Consider the following 13214-nt stretch of genomic DNA (forward strand, 5'->3'; position numbering starts at 1 on the left):
AAACTGAAGTACTGGGTAGCTCATAAGGGCTCAGTTGATTATATTAAATATTTTAAAAACATTTATGGGGATGATTTTAAATATGTAGAGAATTATGTATCCAATTCTGTAAAGGGCTAGACAGAATCAGCTACAAATTTAATAATAGGTTCAGACCATTTATTAATTCTGCAGAGCTCAAGCAGAAAAAGAGCATACAATAAAACTCAAATACATTTTAAAGGAATTTAAAAGCTAAGACATCCTTACTTCAGGATGTTCATTTATTATGTTGCAGAAATTACACTGCAGAATCTGGAGTTTCCAAAGCTTTGCAGGGAATTCCTTCAGGAGTTACTGTATTTGTGTTTGGCCATTAAAAATGTAAAACATTGTGGAAAAAAGGATTTTTTTATCATTGTTCTAGCAAGTACCAGATTATCTCACAAAGAGGCTTTGGCCCTGTGAGTTTTTCAGCTCTGTTTGTCAGTGCAGAGATATGGGGAGTGGGCTATTCTGTCGTCACTTGCCTGATTTTATTCTCCAAACTATGAGAGATTTTTAGCTACTATATAAATGTGTTTGTTTGTTTGCTTGTTTGTTTGTTTGTGTTTTTTTTTAGGTTCAAAGAAGCATGGGAAGCTGGGTAGGAAGAATTATAACTTAAAGGTGACTATTTGAACATTGGTTTGTTCCTAGCAAGGCTAATCAAACAGAAAAAAACAAAATCTAATCCCAATCCTTTCAGACCCTCATGCCTGGTAGTCCACACTTTCCCTTATTTAAAAGGCTTAATGTGAAGTAACATCTTGGTGGGGCACAAGCTTTTAGTTAACATTTGAACAGCAGCTGTAGATCACTTCTGCAAACAAATAGATAGTCTCACCAAAGGGAAAAAAAAAAGGCAGACATTTATAAATAGAGTAAGTGGGAAAAGAGATATGTCATGCTCCGACAAGCAAATGTGAGCTGTTAGATCACTGACTTGTGCTGTTGCATTATCTAACTGTGCTCTCCTGTTCACGGGTGTGGTTATTGGTAGTGCAGAGCACTCAGCCTCTTAGAGAAAGGGATTTATATTTGAATTCTAGAATGCAAATAGAATGTAAGTATGTGCTACAGGTATTACAAGTTCCCTGCTGAATATAGATAGGCTTACTCATATGTTTTAATTAAACATGTGTCTAAATATTCTCCTGAATGGGCATAAAATAAAGATCAATTATTTCAAGATATTACTGGATTAAAAAAAAAAAATGCACCAGAGTAGGATTTCTGCAGAATTTACTTTTTTTTGTTCCAAATAAGTCTTTCCTGTGTAAATCACTATGTTGTGCCAGATGCCTAAGCACAATTTCAGTTTTTGTGTTATTTTATACATGGCACTTTCACAACTGATTTGGCGGCATACAAAAGCAATTAAGTGAAAACCCATGATTTCATAGTGGGTTTTTCTCAAGTACAATTGGCATTCTGTTACAATACAGCAAATGTAAAACTAACATGGACAAGCTAAAATACATCTTAGGTTTGGACTAAACAGAATCTAGTTCCTGTCTGCAAATCCCAAATGCTGAGCTTCTGTTCATGTATTGACAGAACAACCATACATTTAGGTCTATTATGAATACAGTATGTGTTTGCGCACAGTAAACTGAAGCAGTAAGTAGTACAATTATCTTTAAATGTAGTGATTATGTGCCCGCCATTTCAGAATTTCTGAAGCACTTGGCATCTCTGTTTTGTACTCTGGTAAATAAATACAAGCTTGTTTTTTTAATTTTTTTTTTCCTAACCCTGAGAATGTTGAAAGTCATGTTTAAAAATTGTGCCTAGTTCTGATTTTTTTTCAGTGTGGAATTAGATTTTATACTTTCATAGAGTTATTCCTTTCAGAAAGTCATTAGGTCCTTTATGAACCTGCAGTTATAGACCCCAAATATGATCTTTTTTAATACAATTTGATTGTCTTCCCATGAAAGAAAGCTGACTTGGGAATAATGTAAGAATACAGCACAGTACATACTAGAAACTTACAAGCAATGATGTGTATATCTTTCCTTCTGGTAACATCATCTCTCCTTTTAATTACTATTTATTATTTGTATGGTGCCATTATGTTATGTGATGCTGTCTTATAACTGACAAAATTATGTGATTTCAGACAAATAAATAGGTGAAAGTCCAAAAGTAAGTCCTCATTGCTTTTGAGAATCATCAATTGCTATGATATTTTTTTTTTAATTGCAATTAGAGCACTCTTCTGTTCCATCCAAGTCCTTTCTGTGGATAAGATTCCAGAAAATAAAATATTCTGGGACTGCATGAAGTCTTTTTTTAATATTTTGTCTAGATTTTGGAAGTTTTGACATCAAGCCAATTTGAAAAAGTGCATAAATTCACCCAATAGATATAGAGTATGCTGAAGGGGTCCTCTGTTGTAATAAAAATAATAATGACACTGTAACTAGAAAGGTAAACAGCTTGCTTGCATTTTTTAACCTTCATAAAATTGTATCTTTTTTACTGCAAAGGACCAATTAAGTCATGCATGTAGCTGTATTCTTGTGATATCAACTGTAAAGATTACGTTGTGTTTAAATGAAAATAACAGGCACACATTTAAAAAGAAGATGAAGAAATGTAAATATATTTGATTAATAAAACATTTCTATTACCGCATCCTAAGCCTTTGTTTTATGTTAAGATTATGTATGGAATTTTGTGCATGCTATGCAGAAAACCAAATATGCTTAAATGCGTGTGCATTGAAGGCAGCCTCAAATAATCACAGTGCCTTGCTGCAGTTTTCATTATGGGGTTCCAAAAGAGGTTTGCAGCTTGGATGTTGCAAACTGATTTGCACTGGGAAGATAGAACAAGTTCAGTTTTCTTGGTAACTGGGTCTCAACACTCACGTTGATGTAATGCTGAGGGCACAGTGCAGTCATATGCTCAAGCAATTTCTCAACCATGATTTGTTTTTTGGTTTTATACATTATGATGCAAATCGTGTCATATCGTAATTAAGTTTTTCTGTTCTGCATACTAGAGTGTTGGTTTTTTATGGTTGATGGCCTGAGTCTTGTTTAGTTACCTGAATCCTGATTTACAAGGATCACCATCTAGTGGACTAAGACAGAATTTCAAAACTCCAGTTGATGTGATGTCAGCTTATTTTTTAAAAATAATTCTAAAACCAAAGCTAGAAGCACTAACCATGCTCCACTGCAAGGGACCTTCAGTGCCTTTTTTAACATTATTTCACTGCCATTGTATATGTCAAAGCGCAGTGATTAGTTCACTAAGTCACCCCTTGTTCCACTTGAAAAAATACCACTTGAGTATGAGAAAAATATGTCAGTTTCTGTCATTTTTCATGTTATATGACCTTTTACATAAGCACCAGAACCACCACGGTAGTATAATTGTGCAAAACTACTGTACTTGAGAAAATACTCAGGTAAATTGGCTAGCAGACTGCCTGCTGGTTTGCAAGTAGCAGGGATAGTCAATCATTTGAGGCAAGCTTCTATACATCCAAGGAAAATTCTTTATAACAAGAAATTGTATTGAGTCACGCTGTATGAGATTGTATCACCAAACCCACATAATCTGTCATGAGTTAATGGGACACAAATGACTAAAGGGGGTGGTGGGTGGAGCAGTCCTTTGGCTGATGGCCCAATCTATGATACGAAAGAGTCCTGGGGTCCACCTTCTTGCAACTCTTTGGGTGCATGATTTAGAAGGGGTGAGGCTCAGGTCTGCTAATATTTTTCTTTTAATTCATTTACTGAGCTTTTTTAGCTGGGCTGAGGGCTAGGAGTTTGCTGCATTCTTACTTTTGTCCCTTTATGCGTTCACTGAGATCTGGGGAAGAATCAATCCAGTATTAGAGTAGCACAGACCAGCAGAGCAAGACAGCATCAATTTTATTGTTTGGTTGTTGGGTTCTTTTTATCAAAATAAAGTGGACACTTGCTCCCAAACAAATATACAGAGATCAGCAGCATCCAAGTCAATGCACACTCCTTAGGTAGCTTCCTTGGCACCACTGAGCATCTGCCAGTTAACACAAGTCCAGTGACTCCTTAACACCACAAACCCAAGCTATACTTGAACTGATGACACACAGATGTCGGAGTTGCACTCTAACCTCCATGTATTGAATGTCGATTCTCCCAGCCTCAGACTCACTTCTTTTGCTACTTGCTAAAGGACAGTCAGCAAAACATTTTGACAGCAAACTTAGTCAATCTCATCTTCCATGGTTGTGGGGGATCTGATAGACTTTTGGGCTAGACTGGTAATGCAGCATGCTTAACATACCCAGTTGTCTGGTGAAATAGAAATATACACTGACCAATGTACAACAGTAATTAGGTGCCTAAGAATATGATCTGTACAAGCCAGTGCATTTGATGGGGGTTTTGTCTTTCTCTTTAGTACTTCTTGGTGGCCATCCTGAGGTAGATCCCTGACAAGCTAGTCAAGAGATAGCCATATGTAGCTTCTTTGCTATAAATCTGAATCCTTTGCATAGACATAAAACCAACTAAGATGACCACAGATAGCTGGACACAGCCACAGGTGGTTTCCAGGTAAGTAAAGCCATCAACAAAATAATCCTGTAGAAGACCTAGGTATCCAAATATGACTGGAATTAGTCCAAGGACATGGGGAGGGAAGAGGAACATACAGTCTATCTCAAAACGAATCAAAATCTTTGCACTCAACCCAGTAGGTTTCACCTTTGAAGACTACATCGACAAACTTAATTTTTTTCCCCAGTTTTTATTTTTATTACAGATAACATAACTCTAGAGACACCCACAGTCTTGGAAAGCCATATTAGTGAAACCCAGGCCATAGCTGGATCACTCTAGCTTTCTCCCAAATGTCATCTTGTCCACCAACCACAGCAGATGAGTCTTACCAGTACTTCCCCATCGATCTAAACTTTTTCTAATCTTTAGTCTTCTCCCCTTCCCATCTTGGCTCTCATCATTTCCCTGTATTATACTTCTATTTTTCTCTTCCCCTATGACATTACTGCATTCAATCATTCTCCTCTTCTCTAGAGTTTCTCCAAATAAGCTTGCAAATGACTAAGGAAAGAACTTGTATTTGTTTATATTGGCACAAGAAGTCACAGAAATACATTTTTTTTTCTATAATCTCAGCCTCAATAGAATGAGTCGAACTGTAATAGTCATGCAGAGCCTTCAACCTGGAATTTTTTTTTTTAGGAAGCCAAGAACATTTTGGCCTACACCACACACACTACCGGTGATCAAATATTCTTCTGGAAGCTATTTAGCATTTTTTTTTCATTAGCCTTTTATCAGGGCAATTGTTTTCTGGTTTTTCCCATGGCATAAAAGTTGATTAGGTAGCCAGCAGATTAAAATTTTCATATAGAAAATACTTTATATAGAGTAAAAAAAGAGCACAATTAAATGCATGCACTGGGCCATATTTGTAACGTCTGTACGTTTGAGTCTTTCTTTACTTTCTCTTTTTTTTTCTTTAAAACATAAAAGCCAATTTCTTCTGCTTACACATAAGATCTTCAAGAATGGGGATAATATATTGCTGTAATACTACACTGTAGTTCTGCACAATGAAATGCTGCAGCAGTGTCTGATCAGTCAGTGATAAGAACACCATGTAACTCCCATCCCAGTTTTTGAAATTGCTTATGTGATGAAGATATATGTTCCATGAATAGGGAAGCAGATACAACTGAAAACAGTATCTGATTCATTACCATTGGGTTGTTTAACTTGTTTTTATTTAATGAGCTAATGATAGAAAGGAGGCTGCAATGTTCTTTAATGGGAGGTAAGCAGATCTGGGAAATTTAAGCTCTGAAGGAGATTTAGAATCATATTGTATCTGCCTTCCATCTTACTAGTTTTTCTTTGCTCTGTGCTAATAGTAGAGCTCCTAGAGAAAGATCTTCTTCCAAGTAAGCATTTTCAATAAAGATTGTTCAGATTGTTTTTCATTTTTCCCTCCCAGACTTTATTCTCTAGTAAAGTAGAGGGCTTGCCTGAAGGGGGGGGTGGGGGGGAACAAACCCCAACAGATATTTCTTTCATAAATTTTAGGGAAAAAATAGTTTAAAAGTCCCATAAAATGGGCTGCTTTGTGCCTGATTCCTCTTCCTCAAGAGCTCCTTTCCATCAAAAAAGTATTTTGAGAGATGCTTCCTGTCTAGGTCTAATTACTAAAGCAAAAAGTTATGACCATTTGTATGCTACAAATCATAGCTCTCCATAGTATCTAGTGGTTGGTTTTTCTGTGTAATCTTCTTAGTAACATTGTTGATTTTTAAATTATTGTTTTACTTTTTACTGTGGCTGTGAATATCATTCATCTCTTTCAGTCTTGCATGGTCATATGGTCTTAATTCTCCCCAAGTCAAGGCCTAATGAAGCTACTGCATTGTGCAGTTTATCATAAGTATTAACAAGTCATACTGTAGATTGTGGAAAAATTTTAAGCCATGTGTACCTTTGCTCTTTCCTCTCTTTGGTTTGCCAGTACCTTTCTGGTTTAGGATTTTCCAGTTTTGAATAAGGTTGCTGGCTAGCTCCCTTTCTGTCAGCAGCCTAAGCACAAGGGCTCTTTGCCCACAAAATCCCATGGCAGATTCATAGCTGCTTCACTATGCTTCCAGACTGCCTTCAGACGTAAAAATTCCCAGATCTGCTTCCATCCCAGTAAAGGACAGCATAGCCTCCCTTCTATTATTAGCTCATTAACTAAACCAAAGTTGCAATCCCATGGTAATGACCCAGATGTTGGTTTTGGTTTTATCTGCCTAATTCTTGCTTTCTGTTGTGATGTTTACCATCATTGAAACCACACATTTCAGAACTTGCAGAAGAGAAAGGGAATCTTCATCACTGTTTATATACGGTTAATCTTTACTTCTTTGTGCCATAATTTGGTTTGTATCCCTCTCACCTTTGAATGTGCCATTAACAGCCTAGGTAAAATCACAAGAACCAATACAAATTACCAGGTTGAATTAAGATAAAAACCTTAATAAAATAGCACAGGAAATATATGTTAATATAGTAAAGCCATTAAAAATTATCATTCATTTCTGTTAGGGCAAAGCGGAGCTTTCACTATACTGGAAATTTTTTTAATCCCTGCAGCTTTTACACATGTAGTAAATTAATTGTCTGTCAAAGTACCTTGGAGTGATGGCTTCATTTGAATTCATATTTTTGTGTGTGTGTGTGTGTGCTGTTTTTCACAAAACGTTCAACTTATTCAACCTACTTAGTGAGGCTGAGACGATGCAATCTATCCCCAAATCTGTCACAACCATAGCTATAGTCATTTAAAATAACCAATCCAATCATCCAGCTCTTGATTGTTTGATGTTCTTTCTGGCTTTACACTTTTGATTAAGAGGCTCAGCAAAAAGGTGAAGTTGCAGAATAGCAAAGGGTTCCTTGACCTAAAGAACTTGAAGTCAGCAGGTCACTTATAGTGACTGTGATTTATTGAACAATAAACACAGCCTCACCAAACCCTTTTCTTTCCTTACTGGCCTATTTTTGCAGGCATCATATTCTTGTTCAGAGGACACATGCAGAGAACTTTCAGAAAGATTATTCAATATTGATATCAAATAAAATGTATCTGTGATTCTGCCTAACCATAATAATGGTTTTTAATAAACTGATTCTCAGAAATGGGATAAACTAATAATAACAATCCATGCTTCTACAGATTTTTAGCATACTCTACTAAAACAAAGAAAAACATTAGATGTCATTTCATTAAAAAATAAAACTTCAGCAATGAGTCTTTTCAGGAGAGAATCACGTGAAATTTTGTTCAGAGAGTGAAGAGCATTTTTCTTGCGTAAGATTTTGTTACTGAGGTCTTGTGTGTAGTACAAGAACAAGAGTTTGTAACAAGGAAAGATAAGCATGCCTTTTCAAGCTAAACTATCTTCTTTTGTGGGGACATAAAAAAGAAAATAAATGAAAGAAAAAAAAAAGCAAGAGGAAAAAAATCCTGATTGAATGGAAATAAATGTTTTCACTACTTTTATTCTTGGAAATGTAGTATGATTTATAATGATTTTAAGAGATGGCTTTGAAGCACAAGTAAATTAATCACACTTCACTGAAGATCTAGGCCAGATTTAAGCAATCAAAACCTATGATGATTTTTATACTGGTTTTGTCCAACTCATTTTTCTTAATAAGTGTCTCCTGTAGTGTACAGTCTTGCTGATCTATGTAACTCATGGATGACAAATGCAAACTCTCTTCACTATGTATGTACAGGTACCTAGGCAGGCATTCATTCTCATTCTCTCTCTCCCTAATCTTTATTAAGTCTTTCTTCTCCAAAAGATGCAGACTTTTTGTAAGTGAAAAGAAAATGGAAATAGAAGGGAAGAAGGTGATAAAGTTGACAGTTTGTAAAAACAAGAAGGAAACTTTCTACCAGGAAATCTTACTAACTTTAATAAGCTTCACCAGAAGAATATGTATATATCACACATAATTTTTTCATTAAAATTACTTTTCAGATAAGTGCTTCATTTGTCTCTGGGTTAAACATACTGCATTTTGCCTTGCATTAAATCAAGGTAATCTTCCACATGATAGATCATGTGGCTGCTGTTCTTACACACAGTAGTACTTGGGACTTTTTGACAGTCTTTACCCTACGTTTAAAATTAAATGCTCTGTAAAGGAATGAAAAATAAGCTTCTTCTAACCAAAACCTTTCCAGGGGAGACAGATGACTTCCATTCTGCTCTGAGAGGTTTCATCCAGTCCATGCTGCCTCGGAGAGGGTGATTGCACCCTCACTGCTCTGCTGCCCTGGTCTGGGGGCTCTGTAAGCACTCACTAAGCTCTGATCCCTAATGGCGTGCCAAGCTGGCTAGATTCTTTTTTAAATGTGGAGCTTGCAAAGCAATTAAAAGCACAGGAAGAGAAAGCCCACATACTGCATTCCATCCCAAACTTAACCACATTTAATATGGACTTACATACAGATAAACAAAGAATGCCTTTGAATACCAAACATCTAACAAAGACATTCATGTCTTCTGCAAAGAACTACAAGGTTTGGAAGCTCAAGCTTTCTGTTTATTTGTTTGCTTGCAATGGTGCTTTAAATGGATGCAGCCTGATGCAGAAAGCTGGTAAGCCAGGGGCTGGCTCCCTGTTTTGTTCAGGGGCTGTTTGTTTTCTGTGCCCACCCATGTCACTACAGATCTGCAACGTCTGAGAGGAAACGTACCCACCACCAGTTCTGGGACCACTCGTATGACATAATTTATGTTCTTAATGCTCTTCCATGGTACCCCTGTGTTTCCAAATGCTTAATGCTGCTAGGAGTAAATGATTTCTTTCCACTATGGCTCAAAGTGCCAGAAGGCAGGAGAAATTTAAACACAACTAAGATCAACATTGTGAGTTTACTTGGCCTCCACATCTAGCAACGCAGTCATAAATTTCTTAGGCTTCTTATTTGAGAATTTAAAAGGCCCTATAGATTTGGCAAGTTTTCTATAACAATGCTTCTTCTATAATGTTTATAAATGCTGGCAATCCCAGGAGCTGCACTTTGCATTGTACTTGATCAGCAGATCACTGTGTGAGCAAGCACTTTCGCATTGAGGTGCTGTTTCACTGTTGACCGCTGCCATGGTGGCAACATCAAAATACTGAAAGCAGCAAGGAATGGTGTCATTTCAGTTCCCAATCTGCTTCTTTCAGATATTGTTCCCGCTCAGTAGAAATAGTCTCTCTGCTTAAATGTCAGATCTTTTTGTCCTTCGAGTTACTTTCATTTGTTGCTCCTGCTGGGTACACACATGACTAAGAGCCTTATGGCTGACCTTGCAATACTTAAAAACCCAATATCCCATTAGATCAGGGACAGTTCCATTGGCAGGAGGCAACTGGGCATCACTTCTGGTAGGGTATCTTGATGTGATGAGGATTATGAAAGATTCATGTCACATTCATGCTGGCAGTCCCTGACTCCAGCAGTCAGGCTTCTATCTGTGTCAGGGCAGCGCTCAGCCATCCAAACAGTTACTTCACAATCACCAAACTGCAAATCAATGCAATCTGTATTGCTGCTGATTGTATAACTAATGATGTTGTTCTGTGGTGTCTGTGGTAGCAGGCAGCCTTTGGATGGCCAACAAATAACACTGGTTTAATTCTATCAAAGAGTCCTTTATTATACTAAGTCCATGCAAGCTCCTTTACCCCCAGTTGGATTACGTTTTCCTCCTTAAAAAACGTACTGTGGTTGAAGTTAGTGAAGCGTTTTTCCCAAGTTGAGTATTATGCAATATGGAAAGTATTTCTCAAAGGATCCACTATTGTTTGCTGTGACTGACTTAGCCCCCTAAGGAAAGATAATGCCAGGCATTCGGGCAGTATGAAGAGTGCTTCAGCAGTACTGTCAATAAATATAATGACAGTAATGATTCCTTCCCCCGCCCCCCAGAAGACAAAGGGGAAACATGTTCTAAATATAGAGCAACCTTATTATTGTTACTCTTAGAAGTTTATAACTGCCTTAGATAGTGCTATCTCAATTTCTGCTGGCCTACTCCTGTTAAGGAGTGCAATTCTACAGTTACAGGGCCAGCATCATGTTTTTACCTAAGAAACAGAGAAGTTTTAAAAAATGACTAAAATCCCTGGTATGTCTCCTTTCTTCAGTCCCCTGCACATTTATTGAGGTGCAACAGAACTCTGAGCCATAGAGATGTTTTTTGTGATAACATTCACAGTCTTCCCAAGGCCCATGTGCAATGAAAAGGTTCACGCAACAGAGACAGAAAAGCACAAAGATATTGTCCAACTGCATCCATTAATTTCTTTCACCCCAGTGGCATTGACTTCACTCTCAGCTTCATGAGTCATCATTTATGATCTCGGTAATTTACTGCAATGAGCATGAGATATACCACAAAATCAATGAAAACGAAGGCAAATTCAGAACTAAGATCAGGGCCTGTAAGTCACTAATGTTCGAAAATGATGGAGTGAGAATTATTACATGGATTGCTATCGGCCTCAACTGTCCATGGTATAACTTGCCTGAGTGCAGTGTGCACAGACTCTTTATTGTACAGGAATCAAGCTGCAGTCTCTGCTGAACCACCTGGCCTCCTTAGCACTTAAAGATGAACTGCAAATCAATTATGAAAATAGGGTTTAGTCCATATTTATGGGCTGAATGTCCCTACTAGCCAGGCTCTAGGGGACGTTCAGAACAGAAATACATTTCAGCTGCTCCTTTAAATAATTCGTTTTCCTCTGTGAAATCCTCTTGATAATTCTTGGTTCCCTGCAGATATTTCCGAATACATCATCCTGTGCTACCGCAAATACAATGAACCACAGAGTAATGCTGGTGGTGCTTAAATGTCTTATATCCATGAAAAGTATGTTCAGGAAATGCAGTTTCACTGTGGAAAGGAAGGCAAACACCCTTTTTACTGGATGCTTCTACTTGTCATTCCATAAGCATAGTCTGGAAAGACATTTGGGTGTTATTCACTGTTTATATTTCTTTTTCAGATAAACTTAATAACATTAAGAAGCTGCTATCCATGAAAATCACACATTGGAAGTGTTTGCTGTTCTCTCTATTAGAGCAAACTGGCGATCAAAATAGACAAGTCTTGGATGTGTCATTAGAAATGGAAAATCACCAGCCATGAGGCCAAGGAATAATATAGCTGCATCCCAACAGTGTTATTTGTCCTTGCCAGGAAAGCTGTTCTCAAATAACCCCACTCCCTAATAAGGTTATTAAGGCTCATACTTACTAAGGAAGACAGAAGCAAAGGAATTAATTGGGAAGACACAGTTCCCATTTTTGTAGCATTTTACTGTTTCTTTTGCTTACTTCATTTGCTGCCTGAACTGCACAAAGCACATTCAAACACCATCCGCAGTGTGAAAGACTGTGTCAGTCACTCTCTCCCTCTCCTAATCCCAAGGTCCAGCTGGGATTCTGGTTACAGAACAAAACATGGCAGCAAGGAGGGGAAGGAGAGCTGGTCATGGTGTGAACCTGATGCAAGAGAAGTGCTGTTTCAGAAAGGGAGAAATAAGAAATAGGAAACAGATTAAGAAATAGAAATGGAAAAAAAGTTTGGAGAATATCATTGAAAAGTGTAGGCAGTGGACTGGAAGAAAGCTCTTCCATATGTGGAAAGAGCGAGAAGGGTGTACCATTAGGGAAATTCTTTTAAAGCTAATGTGATGGAAGAAAGTAATTTAAAACCCAGTTCAAAGCCTTCATTAACTTATTAGAGTTTAAAATAGTCCTTCAGGCTGTGTCAGGAATAGATGCCCTGCATGGCACGTGCCACAGCTTTAGCCCCGTTCTTCTTCCAGACTGGGGATGTGGCTAGAGTGTGCAGAGCTAGAAAACCTTAAGGAGCCAGGTAAAGAAGGGAAAAAGGGGCCATAGGTGCCTGGACGACATTGGACGTCAGGGTCAGATGGGTCGCTGCTGCACACACCTGACCTGGGAGCTGGGTAGCATTACCAGGTCCCTCAGGTTAGGCTGAGGCTTATCATTGGGAAAGTCTTGTTATTTTTTCCCCTACAATGCCAGAGGACTAAAGATATTAAGAACAACTAATTCTAAATGGAAAGTAACATAAAACCAGTACTTTAATAAGCAAACTCTTTGTCTTTTCTTTTTAATCATCTGGATGCCGGCTCTGTTACAGAAGCTAACTGGATCCTTAAATCTGTTGTAGTTTAAATAAAAAAACAAACAAGAAAAATAGGGAAAAACTGAAAAGCAACTCCAGATTCTAATTGTTATTGAGGGTCATAGGACAGAAGGAACGTTTGTCACCCATTAGTTTTTCCTTACAGGCCCGCTTTCCTGCTTTCCCACTGACTTCATCAAGTTTTTATACGTTCTCAGAATTATGCAGCTGCACTAGTTTTTTGGTAACACAACATTTCCTGATTCAGGGCCTTTAGTCCACCTTATTGAAAGCTATGCACATGTTTCACAAAATTATCTGATAACCCCAACAGCAACATCAGATTGGTTCATAATGCTGCAGGACTTTGAGGGATGCTTGGATTTCTATTTTGTGCCCTAACCGTAAGATCTCTATCCAATATTTTGAGATTATTAGAGGATTTTCATAAGGGAAAACATGCTTTTGGCAAAACCACAACGAA

Source organism: Accipiter gentilis, chromosome Z (genome assembly GCF_929443795.1).
Source record: "Accipiter gentilis chromosome Z, bAccGen1.1, whole genome shotgun sequence".
NCBI lineage: Eukaryota > Metazoa > Chordata > Aves > Accipitriformes > Accipitridae > Astur > Astur gentilis.